The 19,799-nt window shown below is 35.3% G+C and overlaps 1 long non-coding RNA gene and 1 pseudogene across 2 annotated transcripts; both read left to right on the top strand.

Moving 5' to 3' along the window:
- The first annotated feature begins 8,415 nt into the window (after positions 1-8,415).
- Positions 8,416-12,188, top strand: LOC114295834 (uncharacterized). Of its 2 annotated transcripts, XR_014358546.1 has the most exons (5): positions 8,416-8,804; positions 8,945-9,068; positions 9,943-10,095; positions 10,168-11,273; positions 12,080-12,188. It is a non-coding gene; the product is annotated as an uncharacterized LOC114295834 (long non-coding RNA). The 2 variants fall into 2 exon arrangements; XR_014358545.1 differs by lacking the exon at positions 8,416-8,804 and having other exon boundaries at positions 8,832-9,068.
- A 56-nt stretch (positions 12,189-12,244) lies between these two features.
- On the top strand, positions 12,245-15,715 carry LOC114309153 (RINT1-like protein MAG2; annotated as a pseudogene).
- The last annotated feature ends 4,084 nt before the right edge of the window (positions 15,716-19,799 follow it).

Raw genomic sequence — 19,799 nt, 5'->3', positions numbered from 1 at the left:
GCCAGGGTCCGGATCTCACCGAGCCATGGCTCACCCGGGTGTGGAAAGCTTGACGGGGTGGCCATGTGGCTCATCAATGGCGTTGCAAGCGTATTTTTCGTGTCGTTGGAACGGTGCTCATGCATTCGAATTGCCACTCAGGATGACGGTGATGATGCCAACGACTTGCCGCTGATCTTCAACGATGGAAACCACTACCGGCATGGTGGCAGCTCCGGCAGCCGGAGAAGAACCGGGAAAGGAAAGAAAGGAGGAGGAACTTCCATGGAGATGGAAGGCTAGAATATCAAGTTGACTTTGAAAGTTTATGCCTTTCTTTGTTGGTAAGTTGTATTATGGGGTATTTTGGAGTTTTGAAGTACGTTGCTTTACGCTTTGGATGGAAAATGGTTACATTTTTTTTTGGGTAATGACAGGGAACACCAAATTTTTTACTAAATAAATGATCAAATATCTCATATGGGTATGGGGTTCGCAATTTTATGGACCCCATTATTTGGTAGAAAATTTGGGACCTCTAACATTTTTCTTTTTTTTTTGGCAGAAAAAAGAACTTCATTCCATTGCATAAATGATATTAAATTAAAGGCATGTTTGATTGGATGGATTAGAGAATGAGATTGAGATTATTAATCCGTGGACCCAATTATTCTATATTTGTTTTAATATTTTGATTTAAGATTATTAATCCAATAGATAATTAATCCAATAAATTTGTAACATTATCAGTAATGGGATAGGGGTGGGATTATTAATCCAATAGATAATTTATTCTATTAATTCAATTGGATAGTGAATATCACACTAATTTAATAGAATTTTTAATAACTGACTATTAGTCTTGTGAATCAAATATGGCCTAAAAGCATTAACAAGTCTGCTAAACACTAAATAGTATAAAAAGGCCAATAATAAAAATCTCTAGCAGACACTTAGCAGCACAAAAGATTAGAAGGACAAAGAGATGGAAAAACTACTCAAACCTGCAAAATGGTTACATTTGAATATGAATTATGTTTACCAGATTTAAACATGTTATGAATATGCAAAATATAATAAATTTTCCTAACTTTAGAAATGCATTTCTCTATATATATGGCCTTACAGTGGCAAACAATCCAAATAGTAATTAACTCAGAAGTTAACTAAAAGTGACAAATTTAGTCATGATAAATGCCTTATGAAGAGTAGATTATGAATTTGTATCATATGAAACGTTTGGCGCTGCTCGAGAGCTTGTGGTCATGTAATTATCTTACATGTGTAAGACTGGAGACTATATATTGTTGGAAATGGTAAAAAAATTCTAGGTAAAATCAGAATTTTTTTTCAAGTTTGGTCTATTTTTTAGGTGGATCCCAAGCGTCGATTTACTCGGGTCAAAGTGGTAACGCGTTCTATGCCGCGTTGTGATTCACATGGTATATTTGGTTGCTCAAAACCATTACCGAGTGAATGGGAAATTGAAGCCAAATTGTGCTCCATGAAAATGGAGTTTTGGTGAAAATTCCTTAAGGTTGTAAAATGGCTTGTCCCACATTGATTTGGTGGGAAGTTTTGAAAGGGTTTATAAGGCTTGGGTTTGGTACTTGGGGTGTGTCCCAAGGGGTACCTAAGTATTTTAGAGGGAGAGGTTATGGGCAAAATAGGCTAGACTCATTAGACCCAAAAATCACCACGCGTGCCGCCGTTCGGTCGGGCTGGGTCTGGGCTTGGGCGCGGGTGTGTGGTTGGGCTTGTTCGGCCCAATACTAATCTTTTTGGGCAAAAAACATTTGAATTTATTTTTATTTTTTGATAAAATAAAATCCATAATTCAAATTAACCGGAAATAATCTGGTTCGGTTTTTCCTGTACATCCAAACAGGGCCCTTCCGTTTTTTGAACCCAACAGCTCTAAATCTGTTTGAATTTCAAACCAAACAGTACCTAAACAGTTTTTTATCTGTTTAATTCAAATTGAACAGGTACAGTACCTGTTTAATTCAAAATGTAAAGCTACCAATCCATCTATAAATAGACTAAGCCCCCCCCCCCATTTGGAAAAATATTCCAATTTTCGTACTCCATCTTCTGCTATAAATTTATTCTTCATTTTGCATTAAGTTCTTGTTACAGAGAGTATAAACACTTAGTGTGTTCGACGAACGAATAAATTGTAGTGCTGCTTTTATTCGTTGATAGATCATTTTATCCTGGGAGATAGACGTCCAGATTCTGAAAGCACCGTGGAGAGGACGAATCTGTCTTAAGGACACAGTGTTAAACACTGGACTTGATCAGATAGTTATTCAAAAGAAATTTACCAAGTAAGTTGTTTAATTTTTATTCTGTTTTTTTTGTTGTTTATTTAATCAGATTTTAATTTTGTTTTTGTAACAAAATAAAATCTGTTTTTATTTATTTATTTATTTTTATTTCGAATTTGATTTTTGTAATCAAACAAATTCTCTCATTTTCTTTATTTCTTTATATTCTTGTTGTTGTTTTGTACACAACAGAATTTAATCTATTTAAATACAGTGAAAATTGTCCAACATATATACTAGGGATTAGTGGAGGAGCAATCCTGACAGTCCTTGTTATCAATTTTGTTTAAAAAAATAAATAATTAAAATAGTTCTTAGGTTGAATGTGGGCTGAAGATGAGTTGTCTACCTTATACAATAAGATGATTTTTTTTCCCCCCGTTTCTTATGCTGTGATGAGTTGTTTAATTAGTTTGTTCATAGCATTTTGAATAATTTGCATGATTGATCAGAGGGATACTGGCAACTAAAAAATTTGATCAATTATATCAATTTAATTGATATTATAGATTCAAAGGTTTAGTTTACTAAAGCCACCGGTGCCTAACTTGTAACTGCTCTTGGTATATATATATAACTCATCACAGGTTGGAATTGGGCCAACATGGTACGTGATTGTTTGGTCCTCATTTATAAATTACTAGGGATAACCCGTGCCTGAAGGCACTGTGAACAATTTTTGTTTGATACGTGCTACAAAATTCAATTTTAACAAATTAATTTAAAATGACAATATCACTTCAATTTAAAATTTCACATAAAACAGGAACAAAAAATATAAAGAAAATTGAAATAAATAACTAATAAATTTCAAATTTTTTATTTTCTAATGAATTTATCATGATTGTAGGCGTCCCACCTCATTCACATAATTGGGATGATGTCTTCAAAAGTTCCCACCTCATTCTCTAACATATTTTCAAAATCAGCCCTATTTAAGAAATAATTCAAATCAATCAAATAAAACATCAAATCAATAGGAATACTTCAAATCCAGCAAACTTTTTCACCGTTTTAACTAACTACATATAAATAAATGAAATAAAACTAACCCAAGTTACTTTAAAGACTAACCTTATTGTTAATACCAGAATATCATAGATGATACAACAAATTCAAGCTAATTTCACAACCAACTGTGTTGGAAAGTCAGAGGTCTTGAAAAGAAAAATGAATTTAGAAACAAACCATGAAAATTCATAACCATGATAGGAGGGAGGGGGAACTAAAGTATATAAAAATTAAGAGGCAATAATACTATAACATCCTCCTTCAATCCACTAATAAATTATTCTTGCACAATAGACACTAAATTTTCACAAAAATCCATGTCAAGCATATGTGACTTCCACCAAAATATGCAAAGATACTAAATTTAGTGAATTTTCAAGGGCACTTTACTATCCACACTCAATAACCATCCATAAGGTTCAATCTTTTACATTGATAAGACACTTTACAAAAATATTAGAAATTCAATGAAGTACATATTAGTAGGAAGCTTTACAAAAGTGGTTAACATCAATGATATACTTTACAAAATATTTGTCAACTTTACAAAATGTAAGCCGTATAATGTCTTCAAACTTGTTCTTTTACAAAAAGTACTTGGCCGTCTCTAAAGCGCTTTGACACCTTCAAACTTGTTCTCCATCACATTCTGAAATGTCTATGTATCAACTTATGTGTACTTTTTCCAATGAAGAGTATGCACAACAATCTAATATTTAAAAAGCAATAACATTAGCCTATTGAAACAATACGAAAAATAAATATTGAAACAATATGGACCAAGGATACCTTATTACAATTCCATCGGAGCAATGTTGTCTTATTTATCCTCTTGAGCTCTAGCTTTTTCAACCCAATCCTACAAAAGTTTGACTTGATCATAATTTAAACACAATTCTAATTAAAATACACTTTCAATTTATTTCCTTCTTTTATCATTTGTGATCTTTTTTAAACTTTAGTTACTTCCCTCTTCTATTTGCAAAATTTTATATATCTTTGTGAAAGATCCTTTATAATTTTTTAAGGATGCATAATTTAGTTTGAACATCATTAAAAGCACCATGTCCATCTTCACAAACTTTACAATAAAAAAGAAATTACACAGAGATTATGCATCCTCCAAAATATCACATTCCCCCCATGATTTTCTTTATACATGTTCCAAAACAAACTTGAAAACAACCATACCATTTGTGTATTTTTTATTCCTTTTCTTGAGTAGTTTTCCTTTCCTTTTCCTTTAAACTTCTCATTTTCCTTCACCTTTACCTTTGCCTTTGCCTTTGCCTTTGCCTTTGCCTTTAAGAAAATAAGCAAAAATTATTAAGAAAAAAAATATGAGGAGCAAATAAATTTGCTTAGTGGGCTTACCCCATGAACACAGAGGACATTAAAGTCCCGTTCATTATGGATCACAACACTGACATTTCTGTTTTGAAGAAATTAAACCTGTGTATGTATAGAAATGCATTTGAAAGGTCAAAGAAAAATTATAATAAGGAATGAAGATTAAATAAAAAAATGAGTATAGAGATCTAATATTACTGTTTCCTCTAACATATCATCCACCTGTAAAAAATAATACAAAAACATTTGATTATGAGAAAAAATATAAATAATAAGTGAGAAATTAAGCCTCAATTCATAAACTATAAAATAAACATACATAATCAAAAATATGAATGTTGTCTATGATATGAATTAAAATGAACTCCAAGGTTGTTGAAGAGGTTGAAACACCAAAGACTTGTAGTAAAGAAATAACTCATTTAATAGTGCTATAAATAGATTGGGTTTAAATACTAATGGGTTGTACAATGACTATTTGATTACTTAATTGTGCCATAATTTAAGTACAATGGGCTATTTCTTTCTCACTATAATTCTAATTTTTAACAATCAAATAAAAACAAAAGATCACAGAACATTATTTTGCAAAATAACCCAAATCATTTATCAGAACACTAATTATATTTGAAACACTTCAATCTCATTGATACTTTATTTGATTCATTGGAAAGAGGTAAACGATGATTCCCATTGCAATGAATTTTTCATTATTCTTTTAGTCAACCAAATATGAGAAGTGCAAGGAATCTTTGCACTTTATTACAGTGAACCAAAGACTACCTTAGAGTTTCATGTGACATTTTATTCCAGAAGATTAAAACATAGGGGAAAGGAAAGCAGGGGAAGAAAGTCAATCAAACTGCCAAATAAATAGTATGGAAGTAAAACAACCTTTTTGCTTCTCCTAATCAATCATCAATTGAAGGCACTGCAAGTCCAAATTCTAAGCTAATCTAAATATGAAAAATTCCTTTGAATCTAGTGATGTTGTACATACAGTTGGTTGTTGGATGAGTTTTGGTCCAAAGTCTGCCGCTTTTGGCACTAATTTTTTTGGCTAGGCACATCTTGTAGGAGAGAGGTTACATTGTAAGAAGAAAACGTTACATATGAAAAAGCTATATCCAATTGCAAGAATAAAATATAGGAGATGTAGAAAGAAGCAAATCTATTTAGGACTAAGTTCCAAGTTAGAGTTAAAGAACCAAAATTTATTTTTGAAGTGTTTTTTTTTTTTTTAATTTTTTGTTTTCAGGTAAGAAAGGTACTTTAGATTGTAATTAACTCTATCATCAAGGCATTGCTTGAACATAAGTTGTCTAAATTGGCAATTAACTGAACTCTACAAAGAGTTAAACCCATCCAAGCGTGGCTAAATAACCAAAAAAATCAAACTCTAAACAACCAATAAATAATTTATTCAAATCAAACTCAACCACCCCAACCTCACAATTCTAGAAGCTATGAAATTTTTCTCTATTTTTTTTCAATAATCAGACACCCAGAAAAGTCACACACAAAAAAAAAAAAAAGTAATGATAGGAAAAATCCAAAAACCAGCAAATTTGGCTATCCAAGCCTATAAACAACAATTCCATTGGGTTTAAGGTTTTTAACTGTCTGTTGTGTCTGTCATTTTGTTGGTTTGTCAAATTCTCTAATAGTTTTGAACTTGTGCGGATTTAAGCAAAAATTCAAAAGTTTGAATTAAATTTGGATGAGTATGAACAAAGATACCGAACACATATAAATAATTAGCTATTGAATGATGTTAAAATAATCTAGATTGTTAGATTATATTGAATATACATTATATATAAAAGTAACCCAACACAAAATCTTATTTTTTTCGTTTCTGACTCTGAAATTGTAAAGACATTTATAGCTGTTTTTCAATCAACTTTCCTAGCTATGTAATGACAATCAGGAACGGACCTACTGTGAGACCATCAGGGGCCATGCTCCCTGCTATGTTGGAAAGTCCTATATATATTACACTACTTTCACAGTTAAATTTCACCATAAATTTCACCAAGAAAAGGATAACCCAACGTCTAAAATAGTTTTTTTTTTTTTTTTTTTTTGTATAAAACATGTATTAAGAATCTTAATCATTAATTTATTCAGGCTGGCAAGATGATAATTAATTATTAATCAAAGCTAATTAATTAAAAAAATAATCATGTTGGGATGCCATGGTTTGGGGCATGTGAAAAAACTCCGGCAGCTTTTGCTGTTAGTGGCCTAATCAGCATGCCAATGAAATTCCTCTATTTTTTAAATGATTTAGGAAAATGTTCACCATAAATTGTTTTTTATCTGATTTATGTCTAATCAATTAATTAATTAATTTCATGCATCCTCAACATTTAATTAATCATAGGAAACAGGAATATATTAGAAAAATTGTATGCTACCAACACACATAAGCCAATCTGCTTTGAATAATTTTAGGTATCATTAAAATTTAGGAAAATTTACCCCCCCCAAAAAAAAACATAAATTGGTTGACCAGAAATTATCACCAAAAATAGGGTGCAAAATAAAATGGACTTAATTCTGTAAACAGTTCTTGCAAACAATCACAATGCAACAAAATCAAACCAAAAATAGTATGCTAATGTTTCAATCCCAAAACAGAAACTCACTTCATCAGCCATTGACACATCCAAATTTTCTAGGCAACACCGATAATCAATCCCAAATATATATGCGTATATATATAGCAAGTTATTGAAATTGAAATACTCATCATGCTTTAGAAGCACAGCCAATCAAATAATTGTAAACGTTGGCAGCTACCAGAAAAATCTGTTTAGATACAACACCCTCCACCAGATGAAACAATTTTCTTTCTAAAAAGCACGCTATCCAATTGAAAAAAAATCGCAAGTCTTACTCATAAAGCTCTTCAACTATCAGGTACTACCCAGTTTAACCAAGGGAATGTAAGAACTAAGCATTGAAACAAATTTATATAAACCCTCTAGAATTATTTTTGCAATCCAAAAACCATCAAAAAGATGAGAATCAACCGCTAAAGGAACAGAAGTTTAAACAATCAACTACACATAGATAAGGTATCACCCACTTACTCATAGAAATCTTACTCAATAATTTTCTGAAATCCTCATGGGTTTAGTTGATGAAACCCACAAATATGAAACCAAAATCGAAATATAACCCATTTCAAAATACAAAACCAAAATACAATTTTATAGAAATCAAAACCAAAATACAATTGATAAAACCCATCAATGAAACAGAAATATATAAACCCATCAACTCCTTGGATGGAATTTTATGAAATCCATCAAATTTTCAGCCCATCACATTTCAGAAATAGAAATAGAAATAGAAGAGTGAAAGGGCAAAGGAGAATAAGAAAAGGAGAATAAGTTAGAAATAGAAATAGAAGAGTGAAAGGGCAAAGGAGAATAGGAATGTCACCTGTGAAGAGATTGCAGAACCGAAATCGAGAGAGAAATTGAAGCTAAAACCAATGAGGAAAATGGAGAGTTGCTGGAAAATGGAGAGTTGCTGGAGCTAAAACCAGAGAGAGATATGTGAAAAGACACATTTGGGGGGGAAAAGCAAAAACAAAGAAATTATCTTGACCCTTAGATACTTGCCAAGGATAATCTCAACCCTTGATTCAAAATGTATCTCTCATATATTTTAAGACATTTTCAAAAAGTGTCTTGCCTTATTATATAGATGTTTTCCCCACTACAGGAAAAATGAGTTTTGGCGACGTTTATTTAACGGCGTTTTATAAAACGTCACATTTTATAACATTTAACGACGTTTCTTAAACGTCGCTGTTTTAAAAAATAAAAACGGCACCGTTTCACGCGTTTAAAAGCGCCTTCGATTGTCCTCTCTCTCTCCCTTAAATGGGCAACCCTGTGAATCCCTAATCTCTCTCACTCGCTCAGTTCGTAGCCCTAATCTCTTACTCACAGTCTCTCGTTCGCTCTCTCTATTTCTCTAAACCCTCTCAATGGATCGATTCATCTCTCACTGATTCAGCTCAGAATGATACAATCTCGCTGATTAATCTTGGCAGTTTCGATTTTGATTTTGATTTCGAAGTTCTCTCTCGATTTCGATTTCAAGATTTCTGTCTCGGTGATTCTCTCTCTCAATTTGAAAGTCTATTTTGAATCTGAGAATAATTGTTAAAGCCCTTTGTAAACCCTCATTTGGAATCCTCATGCCTTCAAATCTCGTCTCTCTCAACCTTCTCTAAACCGTTATCATTCTCACAGATTCATCTTTGAGATTCAGAGCGAATTCGATTTCGAAGCTCCATTGCCACCACCGTCTGCCCCGGCTCGATTTCTCAGATTTTGATTTCGAAGGTCCACTCCCACCACCATCTGCACCAGCGAGGTATCAATTTCTCTGTCTCTCTCAAGCTCTTCCTTCTCGTCTCTCTCGATCTGGTTATTGAAATTGAAATTCTAAACAAGAAACTACAAGTTGATTTGTGGCTGAACACATCATTTTCTTCTTTTCTTTACTCTCTGCTTCGTTGAACTAGATTTAAAGTCTTTGCTTCAAGTCCGTATGTGTGTGTGTGTGTGTGTGTGAGTGAGTGAGAGAGAGAGAGAGAGAGAGAGGATGAGGATGAGGATGAGGATGAGGAGGAGGAGAAGGAGTTGATTTGTGTCTGAAGGCATCCTTTCCTGATCTGTTATGTTGAAAAAGTTGAAAGATCTCTGAATATATACAGTTAAGGTCCTTCAATGCTTAAGTTTTCATTTTTTCATTATATAATATGTACATATATATATATATTTGGGTTGAAGTATTTATATCATGGGATCGATAAAGACCTTTGGGTTCATTGATCAGGTTTCTGGTTCTTCTTCTTTTTTTTTGAAATTTATTCAGAAAACAAATTCTGAAAACCAAACCAATTTTGTTTTGTTTCCACCTCCCCCTCTGTATGCCAAGTGTTTGTTGCTGCAGTAATTATGTATACTGATTGTCTAGACTGGAGTTTTATATGTTAGAACTGAATTTTACATTATATACTTGGTTCCAATCACAGTACACCAGTGCATGTTTAAGAGGTGCCTGCCCATGAATACTGTTGACTTTTGTCACACGATGGGCATGTTCCATTTTGAATGGAACACAGAGAATGACCAAAATAGAGTGATTCTAAGAGTGCCAAGCAACTTTTTATTCTTTTATTTTTTATGTACAATGTCACATTTGTTTCTTTTGGACTGATTATACATTTTGGTTTCCCCTCTAGAATGGAGTTGATCCTATGGATAGAAACATGGAAAAGCCAAAAACTTTGGATGATGTAACTGATAAAACCAAACCCTGGCAGTTGGCCGAAATTATAGATCCTGCTCAATGCCGGCAGGTTACCATGCCAGACAACATGGATGCAGTCAACAAGGTGTGTTCCTACTCATTTGTTGCTGCAAAATCTATCTATTGGATTATGCTCGACTGACACATCTACATCCAGGTTGCTTGACTACTCTATACAAATTCCGGTTTTGGTGTTTTGGCACTTGGGTCTAATGGGATTCAGAAGTTATGGAAGTGGACACGCAGTGAACAAAATCCAGGTGGAAAGGTAATAGCAAGTTGGGAGTAATTTCATTTGCATGTTTTCCTGTTTCTTTTCTTTTATTAGTCGATATTTGTGGAGGAGAATTCTGAACTTGGTGAGGGTCTAAAGGCCACTGCCAATGTTGTTCCACAGCAATGGCAACCAAACAGTGGTCTTGTTATGACTAATGATGTCACAGGTGTCAACCTTGAGGAAGCAGTGCCTTGCATAGCACTCTCAAAGAATGACTCTTATGTAATGTCAGCCTGTGGCGGCAACGAACAATCTGGTTTGGGTTTCTTTTTAGGCTTGATTGGTTCAAGGACAAAGTTGAAACAGTATAAATGCTGAATTTGTTTCAACACCATGTCAAATCTGTGCACATGTTTAGCAAATATCCTTCTGTGTTATCCTTTTAATCACATTGCAGTTTGGTACTGTTATGCCATATTAGAAAGAAATTTGTTTCAACACTGTGTTCACTTTAGTTTGTTTTTTTTATGCATATGTCATTGTCGATGGATTGGTTGGTTTGTAGCTTGGTCATCAAGATGAGAACAGTGAGATATATAAAAGCATAATGCTAAACTGTGTCAAGTATTTAAATAAATCTTTTTCTGTTGATCCTCATTATTTTTATTACTATTATTATTGTTGTTATTATTAATTTTACTACCATGGTGCGCTACATTTGTATCTTTGAAATTATCTATTGATAGAAGAATTAGAGATTTTGTTCTTGGCTTCTCAAAATTATCTATTGATTGTAACTATGAATCTTTTAATTTTCTATTGTCAAATTTTATAAATTTGACCTTTAATAGAATTGTTCCCTTAGAAGATGAATTTAAGATCCTACATATTGTTATAAATTAATTTCTCTCTCTCTCTCTCTCACGTGTGCGCGCATGCCGTGGTGTGGCAATGAAGGGAGACATCCTCGAAGATCCAGCAAATGAGCCAAACAAAGATATGTACATGATGACTATTGAGCCAGAAGATGCACCCAACCAACCTGAGTAAGTTTGCTTGTTTGATGTGCATTTCAATTCCTTTAATTTAGTCAAATCTTGATTTATGCATTTGCTTCTTTGTTTTTTTCCCCCCATTATATTGTGCTTTTCAATATTTTGATGTCATGCTGATAAGTGTATATAGCAATAGGGGCGATGCATTGAGCGAGTCCTGTTGATGAGCCTTAAGCTTTCTCCACCCCTTTGTGTGTTTTGTTGTGTGGTTATGCACTCATGCTCCTTTTACATGTTTGGGGATGTGCTTTTCTTATAGTACTCGTGGTTGTTAATGTTATTGCCCAACAAAGAAAGTATTTGTATCAAATTGCAGCTTAAAGAAGCTATATACATCTCTTAAAATTATACCAGGAATTATGCCTGATAAGTATTGAAAATATGTGTCAAATATGGGAAACAATGGCAGTATAATTAGAGAGAGAATCAACAAGAAGAAAAATGAATGGTTTTGCCAATATAAAATGTAAGTTGCAGTCCTCAGGCATCAGTTGAGCTTGGAAGGATTTCTGTGTCTGTGCTCATCTTAGGTGCACCTTACCCTACCATACCTATGAAGAATAATCATCAAAGTAGCTTGCACTTGCAAAATAGGCATAACAGCAGCTGAGTAAAATCCAAATTAGAAAATTTTATGGTGTAAATAGACCTTGTGTTGTGGGAGATTAGCCCAAATGCATATAACTTGCAATTACACAAACTTCCTTTTAGAAAACTTTATGATTTGTTTTCTTGATGTATTCTTGCGGACGAATCACATATACCAAGCTAAGTCGGAGTATTGTTTATTTCTCAAGATCAAACATTAGATCATCTCTGTCTGGACTATCCTATATTCTGCTGGATTTTGTTTTAGAAGGTGCCTCTCGACTGGTCTTTAACCGGCCCAGAACATATTGGTAAGTTGTAGCCTCCTTATTAATCTAGTCCATCTTTGTTTCATCTACGATAAGAAAACGAAAATGACTAAAAAAACAACAGTGTTTTCAAACTTTTCATCTAAGGTACATACATCTTCCTTTATTCTTCTTGGAGGTTTGCAGGTGATTTCAGTGTCTGGTCCACCATCAAGATATGCTGAGAAGTGGCTAGAAGATCAGCATTATTCATCTTTTTGCCAGGTTAAATGTACTTGAATATTCACTTCCATGTTAGTGAATCAAATGTGACTTTATTCTCTTTTTTTCTTTTTTGTATCATAGGTTATATGCGTCTGACATTTATAGCAGTTCTCCAGTTTTTCAATATTTGAGGTTTATTTGATTCCTTCTTTAGACAAGTAGGAAAATCTATGCAATATCAAAGGGTGCTCAAAATTAATAGTTTAATTACTTAACATGTCCAAGCACATTGTATTGCGGAGGTAGTGTAAGAAACACATACACTTCTAAAAAAGTATGTGTCTATGTTGGAGAATGACACTTGGACATGCTCTATGCCAATGACACTCCTCATGCTCTAAGCCTCCTACACATTTCAGACATGCCCCGATATGTGTTGGACATGCATTCAAACATGTTCTATTATTTGAAAAAAAAAAAAAAGAATTGAGCACACTTCATGAAGAAAAATAAAAGTGGAACAACAGATGATGTACAATAACATGTTCATGAAGTGTTGCCAACATGTCTAGCAAAAAATTAATAATTAAAAAAATTGACACGCCACATGGCAAAAAATTATAGACTGAATAATGGTTAAGGGAAGGGAAAAACTTGTGAAGATGAGAAGATGATAAGTATGAAACATCCATTCAAAACCTATTGCAAGTCCAAAATTAACGTAGTCACACATACTGTTGAAGAGGTATTCATGATTTTAAGGCTTGGTATCTAGGCAGCATGCATTTACAAGGGTTCTTACGTTCTTAGGCAGAGGAAATGCCCTTTTAGTGGAATTCTGCATATATGAAAAACAATTACGACTTTCAGAACTAGCATTTAAAAACAGTAGAATAGTTTGAAAAAGTTGAGATCAAGTACCCATGAATGTTATATGCCTTTGGATCTCATTCCATCAATACTATCAGTATAAGTAAACAGAAGACAATTCTATAGCTTATCTCATTGCATCAATACTAATTTACCGTGCTTTGCATGCCATATTCTATTTGTCAGTTTAGTTCTTTTTGTTCTTTCAATATTTAGCTTTCAATTGATGACTTAGCTCTCACAATGTTGGGGTTTATGAATAACAGGGCAGCAGCACCTGCAGCTAAGAACACAGGTATTCATAAGTAAATACTCGGTGTAATTGACTTACAATATTCACATTGTGTGATTAATGTGTCCTGTTGTGTGGTAATAATGAAAAAGTGAAGTTGATAATACTCTTATTGTGTGATTAATGTGTCCTATTGCTTTTATTGTTGCCCTTTGTAATAATCAATGAGACTTTTCATTATGATTTTAGAAATATTTTAAATCTCTAGCTTTAGATTCCTAAATTAATCTCAAGTGATATATCATAAGTCATGTGACTTCAAAGTTTCATTAAAGTATACTTATCTAATGGATATTTACCGTTTCGTTAAAGTATTTATCTAATGAATATTTACCATGTCATTGGGAGTTTAAAATTGAAGGTCCAAAATGAGTGCCCTTTAGACACTTTAGACTGATTGGAATAAAACAGAAACCTAAGGAAGCATTCTTCCACACAGAATTCAGAAGTGAGTGCCCTTTAGACTGATTGGAATAAACAATGGTCTCTTTTTTTCCTTTCTAATTTCGTAGTCTCTGCAGGATGTGCATTTGCTTGCTATTAAATCACTCAAACTAACTGAAGATGTTCTAGCTTCAGTTACAAAAACACGTCCTCAGTGGGCACGTCTACTTTCAGCTGTTGATCACAGAGTAGATCGAGCATTAGCCATTTTAAGGCCCCAGGCAATTGCAGATTACAGGGCCCTTCTTACTTCACTTGGATGGCCACCACCTTTGTCCATGTTGAATTCCTCAGATTCAGATGCAAGGAAACCAGCTGAAGTGCAAAATCCTCTTTTTACAATGCAAGGGGACCTCAAGCATCAGTACTGTGAAAATTTTGTCGCATTATGCAGCCTGCAGGAATTGCAGAGACAAAGAAAATCTCGGCAACTAGCGGGGCATAATAGGGAAGTTGCCCTGCACCAGCCACTTTGGTCTATTGAGGAGCTGGTGAACCCTTTAGCAATTGCATCCCAACGCCATTTCTCAAAGTGGGTTGATAAGCCAGAATTCATGTTTGCTCTTGTATATAAGATTACTCGGGATTATGTAGACTCCATGGATGAGTTATTGCAACCCCTAGTTGATGAAGCAATGCTATCAGGTTACAGTTGCAGAGAAGAATGGATTTCAGTAATGGTGTCCTCCCTATCAACATACTTAGCAAAGGAGATATTTCCTATATATGTTGGTCAGCTTGAAGAAGAGAGTGTCACCAGTGTTCGCTCCCAGGTTAGAATATCCTGGCTTCATCTTGTTGACTTGATGATTAGCTTTGATAAAAGAGTACAATCTCTGGTAGCACAGACTGGGAATCTTGCCTTCCTTCCAAGAAGATGGAAAGAAAATTTCTTCTCTATCTGTATTTTGTGATCGACCTGATTGGCTTGATTTGTGGGCAGAGATAGAGATTACTGACATGTTTGATCAGCTAAAACCTGAGATGGAGAATGAGAGAAACTGGTCAACCAAAATTCAGGGAGGAGTTGTCTCTGGTCCAGAAGATTATAAATCTCCTGCAATTTCCAGTGCTTTTCTTCGGCGCTTATCATCTGTGGTTGATCGTTCTCGATCAGTGCCAACCATTTATTTAAGGTCAAGGTTTTTATCCGATTGTCTGGTGTACCTCTTGTACGCAAATTTTTGGATTGTTTATTTCTCAGATGCCAAGAAGCCGAGGGCCTGACAGCCCTGACTGATGATGATGCTTTAATCAAAGTTACAAAATCCATTAATGCCGGTCACTATTTTGAGTCCGTTTTGAAGGAATGGTGTGAAGATGTCTTCTTTCTTGAGATGGGATTGAAACATAGTGATGAATTGGCCATACCAGTCAGTGAGAGAGGTTCTATTGGAGAGGCAAATGAAGCTGGGACTGGTATTTTTGACGAGGAAATTGAGAAGCTGGGAGAGTTCAGAACAGAATGGGTTGAGAAGTTATCTACTGTTGTTTTGAGAGGATTTGATGCTCGCTGTCGAGATTATATGAAGAACAAGAAGCAATGGCAAGAAAAGGGTGAAGTAGGTTGGGCAGTATCTAAACAGTTCATTGCAGCGCTTGATTATCTGCAAGGAAAAATGTCGGTTTTGGATTTAACTTTTGTGGCTTTGTATATAAGGTAGTAATTTTTTGATTGAGAATTGTGAATTCAATTTTTGAATATATTATTTTGTGGAAAAATTAATGCTATATTAAATTGAATGGGAAAGTGAATTAATACTATATTTGTTATTTGAATGGGAGTTATTATTTCATATTAGTGTTATTTAGTTTTATTATTGGTGTTCTTTTAGTTCAATCACATAAAATTAGTACAATTTCAAAACCAAAAAAAGAAAAGAAAGATAAGACGGCGTTTTTCAAATGCCACTATAACGGTTGGAATTTTTAAAATTAAAAAAACCTATGAAGGCGTTTTAAAAACGTCGCTAAAATCATACTGACGTCACAGTATTGTTAGGGCAGGGCATTTGGCGGCGTTTTTAAAAACGCCGCCTATACTAATACAGCGACGTTTTCAAAACGCCATAAAGTTATAGCGACGGCCGCGTCATCGGCGTTTGGTATTAAACGTCACAAAAAGAATTGACGACGTTTTTGGTACCTATAGCGGCGTTTTTTAAACGCCGCTAAAAGCCTAATTTCCAGCAGTGCCCATGACGTACCACAATCTTTTCAAATGAGTGAATTAATTAAAGAGCAAAAAAATGATGATCTTTACCAAAAATAATATTGTATGCCTATGGAAATATGGTTTAATGGGATCTGTGTACTAAAACAAAAGGTTTTAGAGACAAAAAAAATAAAAATAAAAAATAATTATGAATGAAATCATTTTTTAGAAACAAAATATTTTAGTTGTCAAAAGTGTCATGTTTTATTTTTAGCAACAAAATTAGATATTTAGTGATGAATTACTAATCGTTGGGGACCAAAATTTGTCTCAAATAGTAAACTCTTTTGGTACAAAATTGTTTTATCTATAAAAGTACATTTATTAGCAATATTTTCAAAATTTTATCACTAAAGATAATTTTTTTGACTTTTAGAGACGGCTATTTAGTAACGACCCTCTTGATAACAAAAATCGGTCTCCCAATATTTTGCATAACAAATTTTCACTTTTGCTGTAAAAAAAAAAACTTGATCGCTAAAACCCTTATATATTGTAGAAGTTATTTGGTTTATATACCATAGTTCTAAGTTGTTTAGGTCTTCAAGTTCCCTCAAGAACTTGTTTTCAAATATGCCTTTGCATCTTGATTTAGAAATAGAAAGTGACGGTTATATTTGAAAATTATGAGTCATAATAGTTAGTGTTTTTGTTTGACATAAAAAGATCCAACGAATATTCTGTTTTAGAATTTTATACGTAAAATATGTTTTTATTGTATTCATAGTTCTAAAAATCGGCCGATACGCTACGTATCGGCTGATATTTATCGGAAGAATAGGGCACGACGACGGATACAAGTCGGTATACCGCTGAGATTGAAAATCGCAAGAGAATCGGCCAAGTCTCAGTACGTATCGGTCTGTTACCGTTACACAAGCCGCGATGGGCCTATAATCACCGGTTCGGACCAGTACGGGAAAGAAAAAGCTGAAATGCCTGTGAAATAATTTTTAAAATTTCACCGCTGCGACACCCGATTCCCGATACGTACCGATCGACACTACCGATACCGATATTCCGCGATCGATATCGTTACGTTACCCGATACCATGACTTAGAACCATGATTGTATTGCTCTTTCTAATAATGTAATGAGTTCATGGTTTTAAATAAGAGTAATGGATACTTTAACAGTATAGTATCGACTTATATATCAGATAAAAAATCCAAAATCCGGTTATGTATTTGATAATACAATACATAACAGTTAACACTTAAAAACCCTGCTATGACAGGAACTTAAATTGTATTTCTTGGCAACTCTCCTAGAAATATAGTTGGTTTTGCTCTATATATGCGTATATCAGATTTGGTTTTGCAAGAGCAGTTAGAAGAAGATCAAGACAGAATTCATGGTGATTGACACGCCCTCACCATACAATATCATCTTGGGAAGGCCATGGCTGCATATAATGGGGGCAGTTCCCTCAATGTTGCATCAACTATTACGGTTCCCAACAGAACATGGGATTGAAGAAGTCAGAGGAGATCAACTACAGGCAAAAAGTTGTTCCATGGCAGCAATGAAGTCTACTTGCAGCATTCAAGAGCCAAAAGAAGCAGAGATTGAAGACGAGGATATAGAGGTCCTAGAAGATGTCGGCAAGGAGCCAACCGAAAAAAGTGAAGAGACACTAAAGAAAATCCTTGTCCAGGAGGGCGACGAAGAACGCTTCTTTCTTCTCGGTTCAGGCTTAGCTGAAGAAGAGGAAAGAGAACTAGAAGATTTTTTGAGAGCTAACATTGAGGTGTTCGCCTGGGCACCTTACGAGATGTCTGGCATTGACCCTGAGGTCACTTGCCACAGACTGAATGTCGACAGGTCGGCAAAACCTGTGATTCAAAGAGCCAGAAGACCGACGTTGATGCACGTCGAAGTAGTAGAAGAAGAAGTAGATAGACTTCTGGAGGCCAGGGCCATCCGAGAAGTTCACTACCCAACTTGGCTATCCAACACAGTAGTGGTGAAAAAGAAGAACGACAAATGGAGGGTTTGTGTAGACTTTACCAGCCTCAACAAAGCCTGCCCTAAAGACAGCTTTCCTCTGCCTAAGATTGACCAGCTTGTAGACGCTACTTCAGGGCATGGAAGGATGAGTTTTCTGGATGCATACAGGGGGTACCACCAGATTGCCATGTACCCTCCAGACGAGGAGAAAACTGCGTTCATCACCCCTAAAGGCCTGTACTGTTACAAGGTAATACCTTTTGGGCTGAAAAACGCAGGAGCAACTTACCAAAGTTTAGTAACAAAGATGTTCAAGCACCTGATTGGCAAAACGGTAGAAGTCTACATCGATGACATGGTCGTGAAGACCAAGAAATCTAAGGGTCATCTTGCCGACCTAAAAGAGGTCTTTGATATACTTAAAACATATCGGCTCCGACTCAACGCATCAAAGTGCGCATTTGGCGTTGGATCAGGTAAGTTTTTAGGGTATCTGGTAATGAGAAAGGGCATTGAGGCCAGCCCAGACCAAATCAAGGCCATCCTAGAGCTGCAGAGCCCGACGTCGGCAAAACAGGTTCAGATGCTTACTGGAAGGGCCGCAGCCCTAAATAGGTTCATCAGCAGAAGCTCAGATAAATGCAGACCCTTTTTCAACTTGGTGAAAAAAGCCACAGACTTTCTGTGGACAGAAGAATGCGAAACCGCTTTAACCGACCTAAAGAAGTACTTGACCACAACTCCGGTTCTTTCCAATCCAGAACTAGGGGAAGAACTGTTTTTGTACTTGGCAGTTTCAGAACACACAGTAAGTGCAATATTAATCCGAGAAGAAAAAGGGGAGCAAAAAGCTGTTTATTATGTTAGTAAAACCTTGGCCGATGCAGAAACAAGGTATCTACCATTGGAGAAATTAATGCTAGCCTTAGTAATGGCTTCAAAGAAGTTGAACCATTACTTTCAGGCGCACAAGATTGTGGTCCTAACAGAGCACCCACTGAAGTCCTTGTTGCAACAAGGAGACTTAACAGGAAGGATAGCAAGATGGGCAGTAGCCCTAGGCCAGTATGACCTGGAGTTTAGGCCAAGAACAGCAATTAAAGGCCAAGTTTTGGCCGACTTCGTGGCAGAATTCACACCCAAAACCATTGAACATCGGGCTCCGTTGAGCCAGGATGTGCATTGTCCCAGCAAGCAAAAGGAATCCTAGCCTAGGGCAAAAGAACAAAGGAAGGAAAAACTCAGACCCTGCAGCATCTACATCGGCGATTCATTCAGACTGTTCGTCGATGGAAGTTCGAACCGACAAGGAGCAGGGGCAGGAGTACTGCTGATATCTCCAGATGGAGAAATAATAGAACAATCCATCCGTTTAGGGTTCAAGGCCTCAAACAATGAAGCGGAATACGAAGCATTAATTGCAGGGCTAAAACTGGCAGCAGCAGCAGAAGCAGATGAGGTAATAGTTTTTTGTGATTCACAACTTATTGTTAACCAGTCCACAGGTGAATTTACAGCCAGGGACGAAAGGATGTCGGCATATGCAAAAAAGGTCATCAGATTGGCAGCCCTATTTCAGAACTGCCGACTACTCCAAGTTAGCCGAGATGACAACACCCACGCCGACGCATTGGCTAACCTAGCAAGTTCAATGCAAACTGGAAAAACAAGGACAATTATGATC

Source organism: Camellia sinensis, unplaced genomic scaffold (genome assembly GCF_055761805.1).
Source record: "Camellia sinensis isolate YWXY unplaced genomic scaffold, ASM5576180v1 Unanchor3, whole genome shotgun sequence".
NCBI classification, from domain to species: Eukaryota; Viridiplantae; Streptophyta; class Magnoliopsida; order Ericales; family Theaceae; genus Camellia; species Camellia sinensis.
The sequence above is the reverse complement of the archived record's forward strand: the minus strand, read 5'-3'. Positions and strand labels throughout refer to the sequence as shown.